Here is a 24,879-nt window from a genome sequence, read left to right as displayed (position 1 = left end):
TAATATCGGAAAGCCGAACTCAAGAGGCAATAAACCAAAGGGTTAGTAAAGATTCAAATAATTTAAATTTGCTCTCCCAAAGTTACAGCATGTAGGTATACCCTTATATCCTATCAGTAAGCCAGTAATGGCGTTATATCCGTTTACAATTGAGTAGTACTCGATTCCCCTTGGGGAAGATGGGGTGGGGTAAAGTTACAAGTAAACGCAGTATCTATATCTGAAATAATGGTTATCCGTGGGCAGATGAACTTGGAACGTGAGACCGAGTGAGGAAATCATTACTGCTGCTTTTAATAAAGTCTACTCCACTGAACAATATACAGGGTTATTCAAATAGACTCAACTTCGTTACTCTTGATTTAAAACTGCAACTAGTGACAAATATGAAGTTATTTATTGATAATTTGAAGTCGCTGTCCGTGTCTGTCGGTTTGTGCACTTAGTTCTTCTAAACTACGCAACTGTTTGATCTGACGATCAGACTATCTTCAGTTCTGGCTACCGAGATCTCATGCCTTGTGACTTTTTAAAGACTTTAAAGAAGCAGTTATGTACCATTTACACCAACAACTCTGACCGAACACCGTATCACAGCTGCAGTGAATTCACTAACACAAGACTTGCTTCTTCGGGTGTGGAACAAAATCAGCTACAGAGCAGAATTTTGCCGTGCAGCCAACTGGGATTATATTGAACATATTTTATTTTAATTTTATTGCAAAAACAAACAGTACATTATTACAAAGAGGACAATAGTTACAAAGTTAAACCAGTTAATACAATAAGTGGTAACAATATATAAATATATTATAAACTGTAACTTGTTATTATTGTTAGTATTCTCAACAATAAAGTATCATTTTTAATAACCCTGTATTTGATAGATCTATTTGTAGATGATAATATATTTATTTATATAATATGAGCCTTGTACCATTTGTCTTACCGGGACCAACACTGTACCAATTGAGCTACTGAAATCTAATTAACTTCGGTAATTTTATTAAAGCACCTGGGTTCGAATCCCATTTGCGACCGTTTTTTTTGGTGCCTTATTCTGTTTTCATATATCATTGAGAGTTGTCAATGATTCATTTTTAGAATGAGGTTTAAAATTCAATACGCTAATCCTAAGACTTGATTCAAACATAATTAAATCAAGTATTAGGATTAATGTATTGAATTTTAAACCTCATTCAATGATTAAATCTTAGAATAAGGTTTAAAATTCAATACGTTAATCCTAATACTTGATTCAATTCTGTTTTTGGTATTTTTTAGATTGCGCACTAAAGTATCTAAACCGTTTTGAAAATGGATTCTATCCGTAAAAAGTCATCATCTATAAATTCCGATTAAATGCGAAATGAAAATACAGCGCAATTTTTATTATTTTTATTTTCAATGGTGTGTGATAATCCGATATGACAAAGGCGTGCAATTATTATTGTAGTGCTTTGTCAGCTTATTGTTATTTAGTGTCTCCGCCATAACTTGCGACAGGAAATTTATCCTCCGCAAACTATATTTCTCCATTTGGAGAAAAAACATGGCTTTATGATTCAAAGACTGAAACACATAAAAGTGGATTGTTTTGACAATATTTTCACTTGTTCTGTCGCCTTTCTCGCGTTTGTTCCTTTTTAACCATCATTATGATTTGTGGATATTCGTTATTTCGTATATTATTTCTCTAGTATTTTTGCGAACTCTCTTTCAGCCACTTCGTGATTATTTTTTGGGTTATTATGCCATGTTGCGCTTCCTCCTTCTTTAGTCAACGTTACAGTTTCCGTCATTTATTTATTTATTTATTTATTGACGACCTATTGGGCTTTTAAGTACATAACAATTCCAAATTTCATTTTTAATAACAGTATAAAACAAACAATAGAAAATCGAAATAAAATATAATAATTTCTCATACATTATTTACATTTAAAAAGTGGTGGATCATAAGGGCAGATCTGTAGATTGTGGTGAAGCGAGTGTTAATAAATAGAAGTTGCACCGTGTTGCAAGCATAAATCCTCTTGGGGCCAGTATTTTCATATATATATATATATATATTTTATTAACAATATAAAGTTTTTTTACAGGTTTTTTTTCGATGTCTGTCTCACTAGGATAAACCTGTGTCGAGACAGACGTATTGAGTACATAAATTAATATTTACATATTATTTGATACATATTATATTTCATAACATAAATGATAATGTGAAAATGATAAAAAATAATAATAATAAATTGGTTAATCAGCATCTAGTACATACTTATGAGGGATTTTTTATAAAATTTTTGATCTTGGATCTGTCTTGGCTGATGATCCAAGACTTGATGTCTGTTTTGTATTTCGAAAAAAATTCGTTCAGTCTAATGGCTAGTGGGAGAGCATTATATAGCCTTGTTGCAAAATATCTAAAATTTCTTTGGCCAAAAGTTGTTTTAGCGAAAGGGATTTGTAAGAGATTATGTCCTTTGATTCTAGTATCACGAGCAGTTTGGACATTGTCAAAAGTAGTTTTGTGTTTGAAAAGGTATGTTAGTATGTTTTTGGCATAAAGTTGCCTGATTTCCATAACACAGATTTTCCTAAAGATTTTATCCGAGCTGCTTGTGATTGGTAGTTTGAGGATAATCTTTACTATAAGTTTCTGAGCTTTAGATATTGGATCAATGGCGGCAGTGTTTGCTCCTCCCCATGCTATGATACCATACTCTATTAAAGATTGACAAAGTGCATAATAGATTGTTTTGAGCTGGCTTAGGTTGAGAAAGTTGCGAGTTGGTCTAAAAAAGTAAATGAATTAAAAAACTAATTTTGTTTGTAGTGGTTATATGTTGTTTCCACTTCAAATTGCAGTCAAAAATAATACATAAGTATTTAATTTTAGTAACCTGTTCTAAATAAGGGCAATCACATGTTATCGTATTTGTCAGGTTGCAAGCACGTATTTTAATTTTATTTTCAGGGGTTCTTAAGGAATAATGAGTTAAATGAACGTGGTTTTCGGCGTTTTGTTTTGGTGTAACCATCAAGTACCGGATATCTACATCCTTTTTACAATTGGAAGTTTTGACCAGTAATTAAGGTCTTGAATCTTCCGTGACTTATACTACTACATCGCTTGTCTGACTTTATACAATCATCAGTTCCAATTTTCAAATTTTCGTAAGAAAATTTCATTTCATTACGCCGGAATATTTGCACGTACAACCAAAATTAGTAGCATTTGGCAACTTCTTGAGTCGGTCTTACGTTCACTTCGCTGACAGCAAAATCCCGCCATTCTCAAATTTCAAGCGAGGTGACGAAGCGACACCTCTCGACGTTCAACTCGGGAATTGTTGCTGAAACATCTTAGACACGATAGTCGCTCCGGAATGCTTTGGATCTGCAAATATGCAGGGCGTTAGACAATAAGGTGTAGCATCATAAATATACAATTCTCATTTACATAAGTAGATACTATAGTTTGAAACAATTTAGACATTGACACGTGAGTTGAATTGAATTGAAATTTTTGGATAAAATTACTCAAAATATTTACGTAAAGAAAATCATCAATAAATTATATGAATTCTTGATGTAAATATCTCAAATATATCTGTACCACGTGTGCAATTTATGAAATATTTGATACAGTTTCAAAGTTATTTACCTTACTGTTTTTGAAGTGAAACTTCTTTACGCGCCTTATGCATTTTCGAGGACCGGAGTAAAACCGACTCATGACCGTCACGAAAAACCGTGATCATTTCGCTATAGGAGCCTAGCTAATATTATATACCTAGTTTAGGTCACTCTCCAAACTCAGCTTCGCGGTCTAGAGGCAGAGCGCCCGACTGTTGTCGTGAAGAACCGAGGTTCGATCCCCGCTTTAACTATTTTTTTTTCTTTTTGTAATTTTTTTAATACGAGGAAAAGTGATAAAATGCTCTCGTGCTGCGACTTTTTCAGGCATACATATAAGAAGATATCTACATGATTGTTGTCAAAAATGCACATTTATATTTTTTTATTGAGTAATTTATTTTTAGAATTTTTGCGATCGAACCTTCGAATTCTGTTTGAAACGATCGATTGAAGGAAGCGAATTTTGTATCGTAATATAATATCATATACAAACTCCGTTATAAAAATAAGCGCGGGACAAGTCAATTGAGGAGTACACGTTGTATACGTATACGCGGTTCTCGTCGCGCGAGATACCTCTCTTTGCGGTCTAGAGGCAGAGCGTTCGACACTCGTTATGCAGGACCCGGGTTCGAATCCAATATTTTTATAACTTTTAATTTTTTTTTATCACTCTGTATTTTTTTTCATAGTTTCATGGTGTAAAAAATATAAAAAAATATGTAATGATATTATTTATCAGTTTTAAATACGTCAATTTGAAATTCTCTTCAGTTTTAAATCTTGAAAACAGAAATTAACCCACTTTCCAACATACAATCAAGGTGAAACTCGGCAGACTTGTTATCGATGACAATTCAATCTGTCAACTTTTGGTGGCAATCACTTACAAACACGCGGACATCTACGCATTTCTTTGAAATCGTATGACGTTACTGCAGTTAATTTAATTAATAAATGTCTGTCTTACCCATCGGCATTTGGCGGGGTTGGTAAAGTTTTTTACTTCACGTTTTGGTTGTTTTATTTAAATTGTAGAAATGGGAAAAAAAGTCGATACAAGACTATAATAACGGGGGTTTTCTCGAGGCTCAAGTTATTTATATTTAAGATTAAGAAAAAAGGTGCCTTACAGTTAAAATACTTTATGTATGTAAAATGGTTTGAATATTTTATAAATCGTTTTTCAACTATTAAATTAGCGGTAAGCACCACATTTTATTTTTCTAGACGATGAATTAGTAACTTCCCGAAGTATCCCTCTAGAAATATTTCAAATTTTAGTAATACGTTCATCAGAAATAATTCAAATAATCCCCACGGAAATATAATTGTTTTATGCCTGCTATTGCAAATTTGACCGTAGGTCCATCTATTACGCCGAACCGCACCCCGAATATTGTTAATACACACTGGCTTTTTTGTGCGGTATTCACATAAAAAAAATAAAAATACAAAAAAGTAAAAATAACAAATGTAGATCCTAGGAAATAAATTGTACAGCGCCCTTGAGGTGATTTTTCACAAAAACGGCGCTCTACAAATTATCCAATTATTATTATTATTATTATTATTATTATCTTCGTCTTGTTTTGAAGGTAAACTGTGCAAAATATCATCAAATCTTGGAATAAAACTGTAGATTTGTATAAAAATCAAACAAATAAATTTAGTGAAGATGTGTAGATTAATACATAGGAATTGTTAGCACAATGATTTTATGTTAGTGTAGCAGAGCTGCAATTAGGTTCCTCTTCCTTCTTCCTTCTGGTCCTCAATCCTTTGTATGAGCACGAATTCCAGGACGTAACTAAGCCCCCCTGGGTTGATGTCTCACAAAAGTGGCGCTATAAAAATTAGCCAAGAATAAATAAACAAATAAAAACGAAACAGTGCTCACCGGTGTACCGGTCGCACCAGGACAGGAGCGCTCTTAGCTATGCTTCATTCGTATCGTACCGGGAAGAATTTTTATATTTTGATGATTTATAACTAAAATTTTCTATTGATTCATAGATTTCGCTAAAAATTTTCGTAAATTTGATTGCTGAGGGTCGGTGACACGAACAAAACACTAAAGATGGATTGAGCATTCAAATCACGTTTCGTGGTAAGCAAATTACTAGTGTATTTCATGAAATGACTGCATAAAAATTGGGACCCTACAAAACTGAAATTATATTTACTTTTGCGGTTTTGCTGCATTTTATAAAAATAATATTTACCCTGGATGCTGTTGATGCATACTAATTTTTTTGATGTCGATTACATATCTCGGCATAAAGTTTTTTTTTTAAAACACGATGTTTGAGTATTAGTAGAGTTGTTTCGTTAATTAATCATAAATATATTGGACAGTCGATTTGAATCGTTTGTAAATAGCGAAGAAAACTGCTAAGATGTAGTCGTATCTGCAAATTTATGTATTTACCAAAACATTTATGGTTTGTACAGGGTTTTCCAATGAGAGGTGTTATTTTGATATTCAATCGTAAAAGATCAATGGTTTCGTTGCTTGTGTGGCATGTAGCGCCGTCTTGTTGAAAGTAAACGTTGTCCAGATCACTACCATCCAATTCCGGTCATAAAAAAATCATCTCTCGATAGCGCAATCCATTCACCGTAACTGTTGCTCCAGCATCATTTTCGAAAAAGTAAGGTCCAATGACTCCTCCAGACCATAAACCGCACCAAACAGTCACACGTTGAGAATAGAGAGGCTTTTCAAGAATAACTCTTGGGTTTTCAAGCCACCGAGGTGGAAATGGGCCTTATCACTCAAGGTGATTTGCATTTGATTCACTCAAGTGAATTTTAATTATTTCAATACGTTGTTGAAGCGTGTATCGTTCAATTTTTATTAATAGCGTAGTTTCTACTTGTCAAATGTCAAAAAATGACAGCTTCAAAAGTAACATCTACCGAAATAGCGGGCTATTCCAAATAACACCTCTTATTGAAAAACCCTGTAGTCATGCGAATATTATTTAATACACTGTTTTGTGTCACTATTTTATGAGATAAATAATTAATAAACGCATTGTTTTCTCGGCCATTAATTTACTTAAAATATCAATATTTTCGTAATTGATGAAAACCTTAGATGAGACCTACACATCACAGGTATCACGAAAAAACTCGAAAGGCTTATACACTTATCTAAAAATCTAACAAATTTCGCAAATAAAAATGATATGAAAATAGTCTACTACGCTTTATGTCATTCTAGAATGTAATGTGGAATAATATGATGGGGATCTGCTACATCTAAGTATACACAATCCACTCCTCCAACTGCGGTACAAGGGTCCGGATGGACAGTTCAAAAGGTCTCCCTCAACTGGTTTCACCATATCCGGCCCGCCACGCAGTTGATGGGCAGAAGCATCCGCCGCCAATACCTATATAAATCTCACCACATGAACCCAGGCAACCCTACTAAGTCACCAAACTTAACCAATCATTTGGGGTGACTCATGGAACTATGATTGAACCTATGGCAGATGTGTTTGTTATCCAATAAACTATTCCCGGTGCGGCAGCACCCATACTCGTCTTGTACATTGAAAAAAAAAATTAAAATGAACAAAAGAATTGCTATTGAGATAGTGACGTTTCTTTGGACAAATTGTATAGTTCCTTATTTGAAATATTTAAAAAAAGTTGCATAATTGTGCGGTTTGTAATGATGTATTTTGGTTTTGATTTATTGAATAAGAAAAAAATAGAAACATACTTTTTTTGTACACGAGGTTAACTGTTCACAGAACTACTAGTTTATTCATTTTTAACCCAACTCTAAGGACGGGTTGTTTCGGAGAATTTGAACAATTCATCAAATTTCAACGTTCATTTTCGGGTTCTATGAAAGACTTATTCAAGTTCTGTTTTTATATCATTGTAGGCTAGTTGCTCGACAAAACTGAAATAAAAACAGAACTTGAAAAAATCTTTCACAGAACTTGAAAATGAACGTTGAAATTTGATGAATTGTTCAGATTCTCCGAAACAACCCGTCCTAAATCTATTTTTCTAAAATCATCTTTCCAAAAATCAGGACTTCTACATCAATTTACCTTTTAGGAATTATTAAAATAATATCAAAATTTACCTACCTAGTATTTTCATAAAGGTAAATTGTCTGTAGCCATTATCTCCCAGCACATTTTATCATTCTGCTCCACGAGCCATTACTGTAAAAACGAGCTAAAGCAAGCAAGTAAGCAAGGAAGTAAGCAAGGAAGTAAGTGAGGAAGTTAGTAACCGCCAAAGATATTTTGTGGCCACGGGAAGTAAGATCTTTTCTTTCCATTTCACGTCCGGGAATTTTCCCGCAGGGCTATTCCATAATCAGGGCCGTCCTTTGTCAGATTCCGATTTTTTCTGGAATACCCCTAAGTAGGCTTACAACTCGGAAACCATTGTAAATTATGAGTTATAAGTATTTACAGACTATTTAAATGAAAAGTATTTTACCATAAAAATCATAATCGAAAATAACAATGGCCTCCGTGGTCGAGGGCTAAGGCTTTATTATATTGATGAGTAAAACCATCAAGCCGGAGATCGCAAGTAAATTGCATTTGATTTATGTGTATTATTTCACAAAGTAATCATTGAAAATAATATATAGTGTATTTGCGGCACGTTCCAGAGTGAAAGATACTCTCAATATTGCCCTTGTGTAAGACCATCATTCAAAATTGAAACGTTGCGTTGCTTGCAATGACCGGTCGGTGACTGAGTTGACATTAATTACAATTGCTTTGTTTTGTTGTTGTTTTTTAAATTATATCTGTGCAATGGCGCAAAGATACCTCATAAACATTTTAAAAATATATTTTTCTAAGCTTTGTTTTGAACTCATAACCTCTGGTTAAAATCCAAGAAGTTTTCCGCTTTAATTTATTTTATTTTACCCAATTTGCGAAACGCCGCAGGGATTTTACAAACATTATACATGTCGAAAAATAATAAGGTAAAAGATAAAAAGGTACATTAGTTAGTTAAATATTACAAAAATAATAGTAGCTACAAAAGATTATAACAGAAAGACTACTTTTGCTTTGATGCAGGACGGAAAGATTTTGAATATGTCGAAAATGTTTCTATAGGTATACGTATTACCAATTGTGGTGGTAGTGGTGAAAACGTGCTAGTGGTAAGCTTTATGAATAATTAGTATAAAAAATTATTACAGAAAGACTACTTTTGCTTTGACGCAGAACGTAAAGATTTTGAATATGTCGAAAATGTTTATATAGGTATACGTATTACCAATTGTGGTGGTAGTGGTGAAAACATGCTAGCGGTAAGCTTTATGAATAATTAGTACAAAAAATTATTACAAAAAGACTACTTTTGCTTTGACGCAGAACTGAAAGATTTTGCATATTTCGAAAATGTTTCTATAGGTATACGTATTACCAATTGTGGTGGTAGTGGTGAAGACGTGCTAGTGGTAAGCTAAAAGCTTTATGAATAATTAGTACAAAAAATTATTACAGAAAGACTACTTTTGCTTTGACGCAGAACTGAAAGATTTTGAATATGTCGAAAATGTTTCTATAGGTATACGTATTACCAATTGTGGTGGTAGTGATGAAAAGTGCTAGTATTAAGCTTTATGAAACAATAATGATAATATTTGGATGATTTTTGTAGTGCCGTTTTTGTGCACATACAAATCACCTCAAAGGCGCTGTACAAATACAGGGTTTTCCAATAAGAGGTGTTATTTTGAATAACCCGCTATTTCGGTAGATGTTACATTTAAAGCTGTTATTTTTTGACATTTGACAAGTAGAAACTACGCCATTAATAAAAATGGAACGATGTACGCTTCAACAACGCATTAAAATTATTAAAATTCACTTGAGTGAATCAAATGCAAATCATCTTGAGTGATGTGGCCCATTTCCACCTCAGTGGCTTCGTCAACAAGCAAAATTTTCGCATCTGGGGCTCGGAAAACCCTAGAGTTATTGTTAAAACGCCTCTTTATCTTCAACGTGTGACTGTTTGGTGCGGTTTACGGTCCGGTGGAGTCATTGGACCTTACTTTTTCGAAAGTGTGGCTGGAGCAACAGTTACGGTGAATGGATTGCGCTATCGAGGGATGATTAATGATTTTTTATGGCCAGAATTGGATTGTATTAATCTGGACAACGTTTACTTTCAACGAGACGGCGCTATGTGCCACACAGGCAACGAAACCATTGATCTTTTACGATTGAATATCAAAATAACACCTCTCATTGGAAAATCCTATATATGATACATTTCTACAAATATCCATCTTATTACTAACTATAGGCTAGTCAAACTATTATCAATTTATGGCTAATGCTACGTATACAAACGAGAGCCAAACTGCCGAACCGAAGTTCAACATAGGTGAAAGGAACGAGGCAACCGCAAATGGCGCGAAACGCTGCTTGCAGTTGTTTCGTTCCTTTCCCGTAATTCGTGGCTCGACTCGGCTCGCGTTTCGGTTCGCAAATGTATACGTACCTTAATAGATTCCTTCCACCGGTTAGTATGTGATCTATATGTACAATGCATTTGATTGATGAACTTGTTGCTGGAATGTTAAAATGTTATTACTATTATTTATTTATATTTTGTACAGACAGATAATATAAAGTGCCGCACTTGGTAGGTCACTTGAGATTAACACTGTTTAGTGTTTATTAGAGATATTTAGATAAGGTTTGGACACACAGGACATCATTTGAACTACAACACTGTTAAATTATATGAATATGCTCAAATTGTCAGACAGAACAATTTTCACTTACTTGGTATTTCTTTGTAAACTTCTAAATGATTTAGTTGATAGTCCTGTAATGCTAGAATTGATAAGCTTCCGGAATCTGGGACTAACTACCATATGTATTCCTCTTTGTCCAGAATACTAATGGAGGGAAACAATTATACCAAGTCAATGGGCATCTTCAATTTATCTTTACAAATATAAAATATTGTTAATGATGCAATTCGGTTATCTACAATAAATAATGTATATTTCCTAATATTGATTTGTAAAAGCCCCGAAAAATGGCGTAATTAATAAATAAATAAATTATTGGTATTTATTTTAATAATATGTATTTGTGTTCTTTAATGAGCGTCTTTTAAAAAGGAAATTTTATACTGGGCGGTACTACAGTACAAGGTTTTGATCAGAATTCATATCGTCCCTCGGTATAAGACAGATTTCTAATAATGTAAATCATATACTTATCTTAATCTATTTTACAATATAACATATGATACTAACTACATACATTGCAGTTTTTTATTTAACCCTGTATCCTTCTAGAGTAATTTTAACCACTTTTAACCAAATTTTTGTTTTTTTTTATGAATACCTATTGGGAAATTTCTATAAATTTCTAGTTATTAAAAATATGGACGTTATTATAAAACGGACGCCAATTTTAGCAACAGTTTTTTGTGTTTGGTATATTCGATTTTCAAAACGAAATACGAGTATTACAATGTTTTTTATATCATCTAAAGTTTTTCTTTTCTTTTGTTACAGGTAAATAAATCACTACCAATAATGAAAAAATTGAAGAAGGAACGAGGAAAGGTGGTGACAGTTGTAACCTACAGCGACCTTAATGAAGTAGCGTAAGTAAAAACGAAGAAGGAGGAGACGGGCTTGAGTCGCTCTCTGATGACTAACTTTATAGGACAATTTTAATCTATTATTGCCTTCATACATCATGATCAGCGCTTTAACTCTTAAGGAGAGAGGCTCCTCCGATTAACTCTCACCCCAGAAGATGGGTGGAAACTTGAGTGGCAAACGGCCGACGTGGGAAATGCCCATCTCATACAGGACCCCACCAAGAGACAACCTGGGTTCTCATTGCCTCGCAAAACCTGGTCCACCATCAATAGGTTAAGATGCTCCCATAGCCGCTGTGACCACATGATGCACAGATGGAGCCTTAAAGTGTCGGCGATGTGTGACCACCGAACATGTGGTCAACGAATGCCCGCTCCATTCATTCCCCGGCGGGATTGATGAGGTTTACATGGCGACGCCTGAGGCCCTAGAATGGCTCGCAGACCTAGATGTCCCCCTCTGACCCCCCCCTATATACGAAATAAGAAGACTCTCAAGAAGTCCTGACTGCATCTTCGGAAACACATTCACTGCCTCATGCAGTTTTCTTCCACTTTACAATCACATTTTGTTCCATCACACTATGTGACGCCACTGGAATCTGTTTTATTCGTAAGCGCAGTCTAATTTGAGCCAAACGATATTTTAATCGAAATATTTATAAGCATGAGTGCACCACGTTAACAACTTTAGTAACCTAACTTTTCAACTTTCTCTCTCAGAAAATCGACTAAAAATTGTAATTTCTGTCGTTCTCCGCCAATCTGAATTTAAACAGTAAAACTTATTTCTCATTCTATTCCTTTTTCTCATGCTTTATATTTCTCTCTTCATATTTCAATTTTAAAATAAAACAATTGCTTTTTTATAACCACAAAATTGTATTTATTTAATTTTCTATAACCGATAAGTTTCGCTTAATACAAGCATATTCAGGGTTTAAATGAAACTTATCAAAAATACAATGTGTGTGTTTATATATGCAGATAGAGTGAGACAAAACATAAAGTGAGATAGCATGAACTTAAAATCTAACACAGTAACAGCGAGAAAGAAAGAAAACAGATAATGTCGTATACATAATGGGATAAATATACATTTGGAAGCTATTATCCTGTACCTCAAGACAAACACAAAACAAAACAATGACTTTTTCGAATTATTTACTAGTAAGTACCTAGATTTATAACTTTTACCATACACATACTTTTCAAGTATTTTTTTGCCAAATTGTAAGTCGTGTCTTTAATATAATACTGGAGACCGCTAAATAATATTGTTTTGAAAAAAATAAGTATTTTAATTACTAATTATTGAAGACAATATTAGCGATTCTCTGTATTAGCGAAATCTGAAACAGAAAAATCAGGAAAAGATACGGTCACATCTAGGACTTGAACCCAGGATCCTTGCCTTGCCGGGGCACTGCTCTACCAACTGAGCTAATGGGACCCTATCTCCTTAATATTATAAATACCTCGATATGATAAAAATAAAAACAATGTTGGTAGTTCTTATTCGAAGTATGATACAGTTAAATATATGACCAAAGGAGATAGAGTCACATTAGCTCAGTTGGTAGAGCGGTCCCCCGGCAAGGCAAGGGGCCTGGGTTCGAGTCCTAGATGTGACCATATCTTTTTTTTGATTTTTCTGTTTCAGATTTTCGTTTACGAATCGCTAATATTGTCTTCTTTTCCGATTTTATGTCCGGATTAAATCTTCCCCATAGGAAAAACTAAACCCTTACACACACTTTTCCACAAATTATCATCTAGTCAATCAACATTATGCAAGTGCATTATGTAAGCAAAATAAATACAAAACAATACAAGAGCAACACGTCAACTCACCAGAGATCAAATGGGAAAATAATTCACCGACTCCAGATATTTTCATATCAGAGGGTTCGCCTCGGTAGAACTCCTAACAGGGCCTATAAATCCTACTGATCCCTCAGCATAACCATTTAAAAAATATTTCGTTATCCTACATGTATTCAAAATGACTGATTTTTGCATTTTTATAAATAAATTTTTTGATAGATATTAGAATTTGAGGTTTTACTCACTAAGTTATTCCAAAAAAAATTTATTACTATTTCTATTTTACCCTCATACGAAACTTGTGTATATTTCAATATCATTTATTTGGACTTGTTTTTTTCTTTTGAAATGGTTTTTCAAAATACTTTTATCTTCTTTCTCTGTCAATCTGTCAATTCTCAAATCCCTACATATCAAAATGTGAATTACACACCACTGACTATTCCAAGTTTATTTGAAAACTACCCACTAGCAATGTAATAATATACTCACCACCCAAAGTCCAACAGCCCAACATAATAACCTTATATTGGTACCCTATCGATGGCAAACACATTACTGGATATTTATCGGTGTACATAATTAATAATAATGTCCATTGAGCACTCTCTCGCCATTACGGTGATGTTTATCCATATTGCGTTTCGTGCTGAATTATCTGCTAACTGTTTATGCCGTTACATGTAGAGCAGGATACACCCCTTACAACTCCGCATCCCTGTGCAATATACCTTAAACCATTACACCATACACCCAGGGGCGCTATCTATTTAGGCTCAAAAGCACTGCCTACTCTTCTTTACTCGCAAAAAAATGATTGCAAGAAATCAATCTATATGTATCAAAACCGACCTTACCGCTATAAGGTATCGTAGACACGAACTAAGCAAGCAAAATGACGCACATGTCATATTCAAATTTTGTTTTCATTCGATACAAAAATTAACAAAAATATAAATGTGTGCGCGATGCTCATTCAAAACACGATTCGAAGTTTACTGTTGAAAAAGGGCGCGCCTTTCGGTACAAATCACAAATGTGGCTAATCAGTGCCATCTGTTGGTTCCTCTAATAATTATCATATATCTTCTAAACAAAAATATTTTAAATGGAATCAAGACCAACTATCACTAGATTCTTTTTACACAGCGGAAAAATTCAATATCTGCAATATGCCTATATTTTAGAATGGATTTACTAGCAAGGGATTTGTTTAACCTGCTGGATCTTTTCCAATGAAGATTTTCTCAATCCATTTTTTTGTGAATTATAAAAGGTTTAAAGTGAATTGATTTTTTTATAATTATATGAAGTAAGTATAAAATTGGAAAATAAACACTATGAAGCGGTTATTTAGATATTTAACATCAGCTAAAGCTAACAGCCTGCTATTTTTAAAACTTCTGGAAGACCAACGGACATATAATAAAGCAACCTGTAGAATAAAAACGTTACGTTGCTTGAAATAGCCTTAGCTATATTTGATGTCCAGATCTAAATAGTCTGGTAGGTACTTCCCAGCCTTCGTCCCCTCCGTTCCCTCCCTTCAGTCTCACAATATTCCCTAAAATAGGCAATGCCTTTGTCCCGCTGACCACGACCAGTTGTAGTTGCAGAAACTCTTTTGCGGCATTCTTACATATATATATTTTGAAATATTATTGGGTTAGTTATTTATTTATCATCACCTTCCCAACTATTTTGGACATGTCAAAATGAATGTCAATCACTGTCTACTAAGAAACCCTGAAACTTTTCATATTACTTTCCAAAGAACCGACTTAACCTTTTCGCAACCTTTTATGCAAATGTAGCAAAATATGTAACATACTATAGTGGCAAGATTCTGGACATATTTAGCGATAATCCCTAGAACGTTATAAAAAATTCTAACATCTCTTGACTTCACATGACGTATTTCTGCTATTATTTTACATACTTATTGTTGTATGTTTACATTACACCGTTTGTTATTTCTTTGTATTTTTTTATGTTAACCTTCTGTCTGTTGTGTACATGGACTAAAATAAAATCGTAGGATGCTAAATCATTCATAATGCTTGATTCAAATCTATTTCATAGATCGTCATGTTGATGTTGATTATCATCGGTGCTACAACCCTTGGAGAGTCCTGAATGCCTCCACTCCTGCCAATATTCTGATGCCTCCCTCCAGTTCATTATCCCCAAAGATACGGCATTCGCCTCCACACAAACAAATAGCCTATATTTGTCTCCCAACACTTCATCCTGCAAGCTTATTACTTACTATGAAGAGACCTATAATAATGAACCGAACGGTGTTGAATTTTGCAACATAGTCTGATTTCCTTCTCAGCGCGCACCGGAGCCATTTCCGTTTTATGAATCTCTTACAAATAACGCAGAAAATTTCCGTTTAAAATTATGAAAACATGTAATGCTTAAAGCATATCCCAACTTTACAGCGTATACTTGCAACACGGCATTAAAACTGGATCGTTATAGTCAAGTTACCCCCTTGTAACATGGCTCACATTACCATCAGGTATCTACACTAAATTTACATGTACAATGTACAGCACGTTCATGTTAACCTAAATAATATGCGAACCTAGTGCAAAATGCACTTTTATTTTATACCAATATCCCTAGACAACATGCCAAACTGTGGTACTGATAGTGGTAGCATGTTTTGCCTATGTATGGGTATTCCGACACGTTGTGCCTAGGTGTAATAAACAGTGGTGATTTTACACACACACGTTCACACCTCCAACCACACTCCCGGACTTATGTGCAACGTATAATATGTGCAATTTGCAGTTTACATATATTTGTAGGTGCATACAGCGGGGGACCCTCGCCAAATAGGTCAACCGGAACCATAATTTGTAGTACGCCTAGCCCACTAACTACTACTGCAGCGATGTCAATTCCGATGAAAATATTGTCACATCTGTGAAAGAGCGACTATTTTACTTTTTACGCATTTGAAGGTGTTCCGACGAATTTGAGTTTTTACTACTCTTTCCTCCCCAAGGACTGGAGTCAACAACGCTAACACCTAAGCCGAATTCTATTTTGACAGTACCGACATATATTTCGTGTATTAACTGCTGTAAATTTTTATTTTTTCAATATAATGTCATCCAATTTAGAAACTGGGTATGTGCGCGTGTGTATGCATGAGTTTCAGCTCGAAGTGGGTTAGTTTCCACTTCATTCATTCAATCATTCAAAATAAAATTTAAAAAAAATACAGTTTACTGAAACCGAAAAGCCTTAAAACCCGTTTTCCGCCATGATCGTAAGAAGGCTCAAATACATAAAAGCTTACTTTATGGAATCAGAAAAAACGCAAAGGATCTAATGACAACCATTGTGATTATTGTGCCTATTAACTGAAGTACTGTTTTGACTCGACCGTTTTGCATTTCATCTGTAAATTTTTTTGTGCGTTTTGACTTGTCAAATCGGAATTATCAATATCATGATACCTACCTTATTGAAGAAACTTAAAAAAATAAATGACATTAAGATAGCGACACATCGTATAATTCTTATTTGAAATGAAAAAAATGTTACATAAAACGAATGATTTATAATTAAATAGGTAGGTATTTCAGTGCCTACTCACAAATATCACGATTTCAGAGGAAAAATTGATTTTTAAAAAAGGAAAAAAATATATTGAAATAGAAGCATATTTTTTTAGTAATTCTGACCTTGCAATTATAGCAGGAATCACCATGGGCCTATTAATAGCCTGAAAGCTTACGGGATCAATGCAGACCCTTAAATGAATCATCTTGAAACCAAAGCTTCTTCCATTGCGACTATGTTACGACATCCTCCGTGGCTTTTTCGCTTAGCAATTTCCATACTGTTACTTGTTTCCCGGTGTTATGTGAATTTTCCAACCAATTCCAGGTAAACGCGATTTTGGGTAACCTTGCTAAACTGCGCTGTAAACCCAGCAAGGAGTATATTTTCATAACCTTATCCGCAGGGTCAAATGTCCCTTATTTAGCCCTTAACTTAGCATTAATTCAACTTTGAGCCCAGCTGGCATTGGCTGTTTGAGTTTTCGCACATTAAGGATATGTTGTTTCACAGAATTTGAACAATTCAATTTATTTATTCAATTTATTTATTCATTTTATTTTATTTATTTAAAAAAAGACAAACATTCCCGGGTTACGAGTAATCTGACAATATTTGAAAATCTCCTACTACCACTACAGTAAGCTGAAAATGTTGCTTGTATTGTGATGGAGGACTTAGCCAGCCGAGGAATTGAACACACTACGCCTGGGTGGGACCCAAACGCGATGTCAACTCGGCCAACGACCTGTCGAGTTTCAAGTCTCAAATTTCAAAGTTGATTTTCGAGTTCTGTGAACGTTCTATTATTATTTCATTACTGGCCAGGGGCTTCGCAAAACTGAAATCACGACAGAACTAGAATAGAACCCTCACAGAACTTGAAAATGTACTTCGTAATTTGACGAATTGTTCAAATTCTGTGAAATAACCCGTGCTAAGTCAATCTCCCTAATTTTAAATCATGAGCTAGGTTAGGTTGGGTTAGGTTGGGTTAGGTTATGTTATGGTTTGTCTGGTTAGGTTAGGTTAGGCTAGGTTAGGTTAGGTTAGGTTAGGTTAGGTTTAGGTTAGGTTAGGATAGGTTAGGTTAGGTTAGGTTAGGTTAGGTTAGGTTGGGTTGGGTTAGGTTATTTTAGTCTAGGTTATGCTAGGTTAGGTTACCTACGAATAGGTTATTATTTATTATGTATTATTCCCTAATTTTAAATCGAAAGTTAGGTTAGGTTACCTACAGGTTAACCTATAGGTTATTATTTATTACGTATTTTTCATTAATTTTAAATCATTACTTAGGTTACCTATTAGGTAATTATTAATTATTTCATAATTTTAAGTCATGAGTTAGTTTAGGTTCGGTTTCCCACGATTTGATCATTTAATTAGCATAAAAACAATTCGATTCGTTTGCGTGTTGTGAGTCAAATGAATTCTTCTATATCCCCCGTCGTGTAGGGTGTACTTATTAGGGTATATTGGGGTATATGCGGATATACTCGAGTATGTGCGGGTATATTCGGGATGCTCGTAGGCTGTACTCTGCGAATTTCCCCTGGGTATCTGTTCGTCAGTTTATTAGATTAAAAGGGATTTCCCTTACAAAAGTACTCTTTTTCCTTAGAAAACTGCACGGCAAGCAACCCTGGATTATTTCCGTTCAATTTTTTTAATACAGTTTCATAATAACATTATCATCGGCATTTTCCTTTCCGCTCCGTAGTGTTTGAGTACTTCAGAGTGGAATTATTTAATAATCGAATCACAACAATTAAGTTTTGCATCTGATATTTTCATACTACTGTTGCATGGAAGCGTTTGCTTGTGCTTGGAAAAGGAGTGTATTTATTATTGTTATTTTTTATTAGGTACAATACTTTATATATTTTGCTCGGTACAGTACTTTATATGTTTTATTAGGTACAATACTTTATTTATTTTTCTCGGTACAGTACTCTATATATGTTTTATTAGGTACAATACTTTATATATTTTATTAGGTACAATACTTTATATATTTTATTTGGTACAATACTTTATATATTTTGCTCGGTACAGTACTTTATATGTTTTATTAGCTACAATACTTTACATGTTTTATTAGGTACAATACTCTATATATTTTGCTCGGTACAGTACTCTTTATGTTTTATTAGGTACAATACTTTATACATTTTATTAGGTACAATACTTTATATATTTTATTTGGTTCAATACTTGAAAATGTGGTCTTTACTGGGTGTTTTATCCGTTCTGAGCCCCCCATTTAACAATTTAATAATACTATGCAATTAGACAATTTTCTAAGTGTTATATAAATAAATAAATTTAGAAAATGCTTAAGGAATTACATATAATGAGAAAATTCATAAAAATAGCAGCCAATAAAAATATGCGTTAAGAAAATGAAGATATCGTTTGTAGTTCTTAGTCGAAGTATAATACCGTTAAATATGACGGAAATAAATTAAGCTCGGATTAGTATCTTTTCTGTTTCAAATATTCATTTGACAACGTCTTCAATTATAGACAAAAAATTCTATACAACGTTTTATTTTTATCTACAAAGATTGTAATAATTTTCTGCCAACTTGCTTTAGAGACTAACTTCATTACAATAAAGACTTCCACACATCATACAAGATAGAAAGAAAACACTAGACTAAAAAGATTGAACCAATCAAGAATTGTTTGAGGCAACCAAAATAGCGTTGTTCCCAAATCTCTAAATAGTACAAAACAAAGTCACTATCTGCGTCTGTCTGTTTGTGCGCTTAGTTCTTCTAAACTACGCAACGGAGTTTTATAGGGTTTTCACTATCATTTAGAGAATTTCTTCTGAAAGGTTTGGTTCTCATACTCATCTTTGATTTGCATAGGCATTGCTTTTCAAAAACAAAAATTTAATAACAGCTCGATACTCAATTTTTCCATTTTCACAAAAACACACACATCGACTCACTCAAACGACTGTCATCTAAAAACTGCGCGTCCAAAATGGACGAAACTTTGGTGAGTAACTGTCAAAAGATGCCCAACTATATTCACTAACTTTTCTTGACGAGTACCGCCATCTTTGCGTTGAGGTCAGAAACTTTTCATTTTCAGACCACCCTCGTATGTATAATACATGGATACCATATTTATTGAAAGTGGAGAAAAGACAAGTAACGCCGAGTTCACGTCAACTAGTAAATAAACATATTAAGAAATTATTACAAATAAGTGTAAATTAAAATACTAAAATGTATGTTTATATTAGACCACGTGAAGTGTCCTCCGTGGACGAGGGGTAAGGCTGTCAACTAGTAAGCCTGTGATCGCGGGTTCAAATCCCGGTGTGCGCAATATCATGACGAAATGCAAAAATATTAGAATTTTCATGAACACATTTTCCGACATCATGATAAAGATAATCTAAAATATACTGTTTTGCATTTAAAATTTTCTTCTGTAGAAACAAAATTTCTCAGTTTTCAGTTTCGCAAGTATTACACCCAATAACCGAATATTCTGAATTTTTTAAACGTCAGTTCCAATTTTGAAAACGGCAATTAAAATTATTTTCTGTTAGCATTGTTATATGATATATAGGTAGGTACTGTATCGCTTGTCTGAATTCTTCCGACAGTAAGTTCCAATTTTTGAAAATGATCTTTATATTCAAACCATGTCCGAGTTCATTGAACCAGAATTACATAGGCAGATAGACCTACAGCCGAAATAATTAGTTTTGATGATAACATAACCGGACCAAACCGAAATTACAAAAAGGCACATTTTGAAAAGTGATAATATGAAGTCCTGAAAAGGGTTGAAAAAAAACTTAGATCAGGTTCTTAGAAAGTGTACTGTTTTTTTGTTGTTCTGTTTAGTCGTAGAACCGTAAAATAAAACGTAGTCTTGGACATAAAGTTAGTATGTAAGTAATAACCAGTCGATAATATAATACTTGTCATTTGACGTTTCGGGGGTAGCTTGTTCGGCTCCCACTCAGAGACATCTGCACTTGTCCCACACAAGTTAGTCATACCTCAGTTCAAATAGCGCCGAGTAATAGCAGGAGAGGAAATCCACCAAAACCATCTCAACCCAGGCCAGGGCACTCAATCAAGTCGGCCTCTTATTTATATATGATCTTCGGTACACACTCCTTTCTTCATTATTATTCATACATCGTCTCGTACATGCTCTTCTGTTATTATGACTCTTGACGTGGCCCGACTGAAGTATCTCAAGTATTCCAGAGTGGAAATTACTTTCAGTATCACCCTAATGAAGGTCCACTATTCACAATTGAAACCTAGCTAAAAATGGTTTTTTTCGTGTTTGGTGACCAGATTTGAATATCCAGGGACTCCCCTACCTTCTTATTCTCTTTCCCTTTCTCTTGCAAATTTTTTTGCAAATATTTTTAAAACACATTAAAAAAAATAATCAATATATTATAAAAGTAAGTGTACAATGTGCACGTCGCTAAAACTCAGAAACGAGTCCCGGTACGATCAAGGGAGTTATATGGTGTGGTAGCCCTCTATCTCCCATCCATGAAGAAGGTTCCCGTGTTTACCTAAAGGGCGTGCTTTTGAAGATATAAGGGCTGGTAGTTTCGCCCTCTAGAAATATCTAGAACAGTCCAGAACATTCGAGAGTATTCTACAACGTTCAAGAACATCCAGAAACAGTCTGGAATGTTGTCGAATGTTCGAGAATAGTTTGATAGAATGTTTGGTAACATCCCGAAACATCCCAGATAATTTTATTTTTTTATTTTTATTTTTTGTTTATTGCAGAAACAAACAGTACATAATTACATAGATGACAATAGTTACAAGGTTATAAAAGTTAGTACAATAATTGATACCAATGACATGTCGCTGACATATATACATATGAGGTTTATTATACATTTTACGGTTAAGTTACATTTTTAAGTTAAGTTAATTAGTGTGCTGGGGAAGAAGAGAGGTGTGTGTGAGTGTTTGTATGTGCGTAAGTGTGCATGTGTGTCTGTGTGTGGTTGTATGTGTTATGTGGGCGAATTTTTTTAAATAGAGGGAGAGAATCAAAAAATATATCGGTATTTGTGCTTGTTTGAATTGAGTTGAATGTTTGAAGGATGCGAGAAATAGGGGAATTGGCTGCAGCGTTTGTATTATTACTAGTTGTGTAAAAACGGTTGGTCGTAATGAACTAAAAACGGGATTACAGGCCGTTTCCTGATAAACTTTTAGTAAATTTGTAATCTCGACATTACATTGGTATCTGTAAAGAGTACAAAACAAAGTCACTATCCGCGTCTGTCTGTTTGTGCAAGTTATTTTAAACTATGCCACTAAGTTTGATAGTGTTATCAGTATAATTTAGAATTTTTTTCGAGAAGGTTTATTTATATAATACGGTGACCGAATAAATCATCAAAATGAAAATTCATGACATCTTAAAAAAGTTATATAAAGTCATGGAAAGTGATGAAACAATTTTTTTTAACTGGGTTATGTAGGTTAGGTTAGATTAGGTTTAAATTATTCTTTTTTCATCGTTTCTTATGATTTTATATCACTTTTTAAAGGTGTGTTGAATTGTCACTGTGTTGAGTTATCATGGAACCATATTACATTTATTGAAAGTAGAGAAAAGTCGAGCAACGCCAAGCTTGTAATAAATAATTAAATAAGAGGCCGACTTAAGTCAGTGTTCCGGCCCGGGTTGAGGTGGTTTTGTATCCGCCCACTACCCACGATCCAAGATCCAGTGAGAAACTTGATATTACCCGGCAAAGCCTCACTCGGCTGGTTTTCAAAGACGATGCAAATATTGGCAGGATGAAACATCTTGCGGGATGATCGGCTTAAGTCGCTAAGGCTCTTGATGCTGATACCTGATACTGATACTTGCGTTGAAGAAGGATCAATTTCTTGCTGAATTTCTATGGTACGTCTTTGCAGCAGGATTTAGTGAAAAACACCAACATTTTTTTATAAAACCTGCATTAGCCACGTATTCCGTTACTCCCTGTAAGTTTTTTAAACATTAAAAAATAGATAGAAATACAAAATACGTCTTTGTCTGTTAAATCGTCTACGAATTTGTTTGAATTACAAAAAACACCTGACTATGTACGTTTATTGTTGCAGAAAAAAACATTGATTGTGAAATCATATATATTTTTATGCATTTTAAGTATCTTTTTATAATTTTATATAATTATTATTAACTATTTTTTTCTGTAATTTTCCGATTGTGACACGTTACACAATTAACCTGCTCGGAAGTAGACTATGTTAACTAACAAAAAAAAATCTGTATATAGCATTTTTAATGTTTGGATGCATAAAAATTCCATAATTCATAAAAAACTAATAGTTTTTTCATTTAACTTTTTTCATATGACAATACAAAGTTATGTTGGTTACTGTAAAATGATTTGAAACATTGGTAGTTTAAAAAATATTGAAACTTGAAAAATGGGAAAAGGGTTAGTTACATGAACACAAGAACCAATTGTCAACCAAGAACAATGGTTTAAACACATTTATATGAAACAAATCTAATAAAAGTAAAAAGGAAAAATCGGATACCATAGATTACATATCTGAAAATCAGTGCATCACTACGAAAGTGATCTCTAGCGAAAGAAGACATCAGAAAACACACGAAAAAAACGATTTTCGCAAAAATGTCAGTTAACATAGTCTACACCCGAGCAGTTTTGTGTGCCGGCGAGAATAAACGAAGTTTTTATTAAATTATTATGAGAATTTATTACTCGCCTGAAATATCCATACAAATTGAAAATATATCACGAGTAAAAATAAATGCCGCTGACGGGAATTGAAACCGCACCTTCTGATGTCCGGTCAAGTGCTCTGGACCACTGAACTACGTCGCCTTATTCCCGACACGCCAAATAATTCAATATATACAAATACTTCAATCGATAATTGACGGATATTTCAGGCTAGTAATAAATGATTAAAATAATTTGTTATCCTCTGTGCTATGCATTAAAACCTTGTCTTATAAACATTAGTTTATCATTAAAAAATAAGAAGTTTTTTACTGTTTTTAATTATAATGATGCCTCAAAATAAGTTTTCTGTGTTCGAAGAAGTTTTTTAAAATAATTTTACCTACTTAATCACTATTTATGTCATCATATCACAATTTAATTCCAATTCATACAACTATCAAGCCTAATGTCAACGCGGTTTGCATTCTTGACAACTCCCCGTGACATTTGCCGCAACCCGTCGCCAAATAATGGCAAATTGTTGCGGGAAAAAAACATTATGCGCACAAAATTAATGAGTAACAGACAAGGCCGCAATGACACGTCATAAAGTATGTACACCGAGGATAATTTACAATTTGCGGTGGCGGTACCAACGGTACACAATGCGGTTAGTTTGTGAATTTGCCGTTATGGGTTATGCTGGTTTTATTAAATTAATATTAACTAATTTGCAATGATCGTCTATGTACACGTCGTCATTTTGGGACAAATTTTCGGGTAATGAGTGTTAGCACTGATCATACATAAAATATTTTTATTCCATATAAATAAAAAAAATCGGAATGGTTTATTCAAGAAAAATCGGAATGGTTTATTCAAGAAAAATCGGAATGGTTTATTCAAGACACTATCTAGGATATTAATACTATCTAGGATATTAATCCTTTTGAACTTTGTAATCATTCAGCTTTCGGAGGATCTTTGCCGAATGCTTGGAATAAACTCCCTCCGGAACTAAGATCCATAACAAATTCAACAGAATTCAGGTCTAAACTAAAAACTTACATTTTTAAGCTGTCATACCCTTAAATTAAATATACCATTCCTGAGAAAAAGTCCAGTTATATCCAATTTACCAATTATGTCCTAAATCCTGTATCTAAATTTCGCTAATAAACAATTAGATAATGTTAATTAAGTGTTAATCTCAAGTGACTTACCATATAAGTATTGTACTGTATATTATCTCCATAAATAGTAATAACATAGATCACTGTAGAACTGTATTATAAATTTGTACAGCGCCCTTGAGGTGATTTTGCACAAAAACGGCGCTGTACACGTCATCCAATTATTATTATTATTCAAAAAGATAGCAGTCAAAAATATGGGAAAAATTATTTAACGATAAAATTAGGTCAGTGGCTGATATGGCTTGTAGTAAAAATCTGTAT

This window comes from Hesperophylax consimilis, chromosome 13 (assembly GCF_061612785.1).
Source record: "Hesperophylax consimilis isolate HC1 chromosome 13, BYU_Hcon_1.0, whole genome shotgun sequence".
Lineage (NCBI taxonomy): Eukaryota > Metazoa > Arthropoda > Insecta > Trichoptera > Limnephilidae > Hesperophylax > Hesperophylax consimilis.
The sequence above is the reverse complement of the archived record's forward strand: the minus strand, read 5'-3'. Positions refer to the sequence as shown.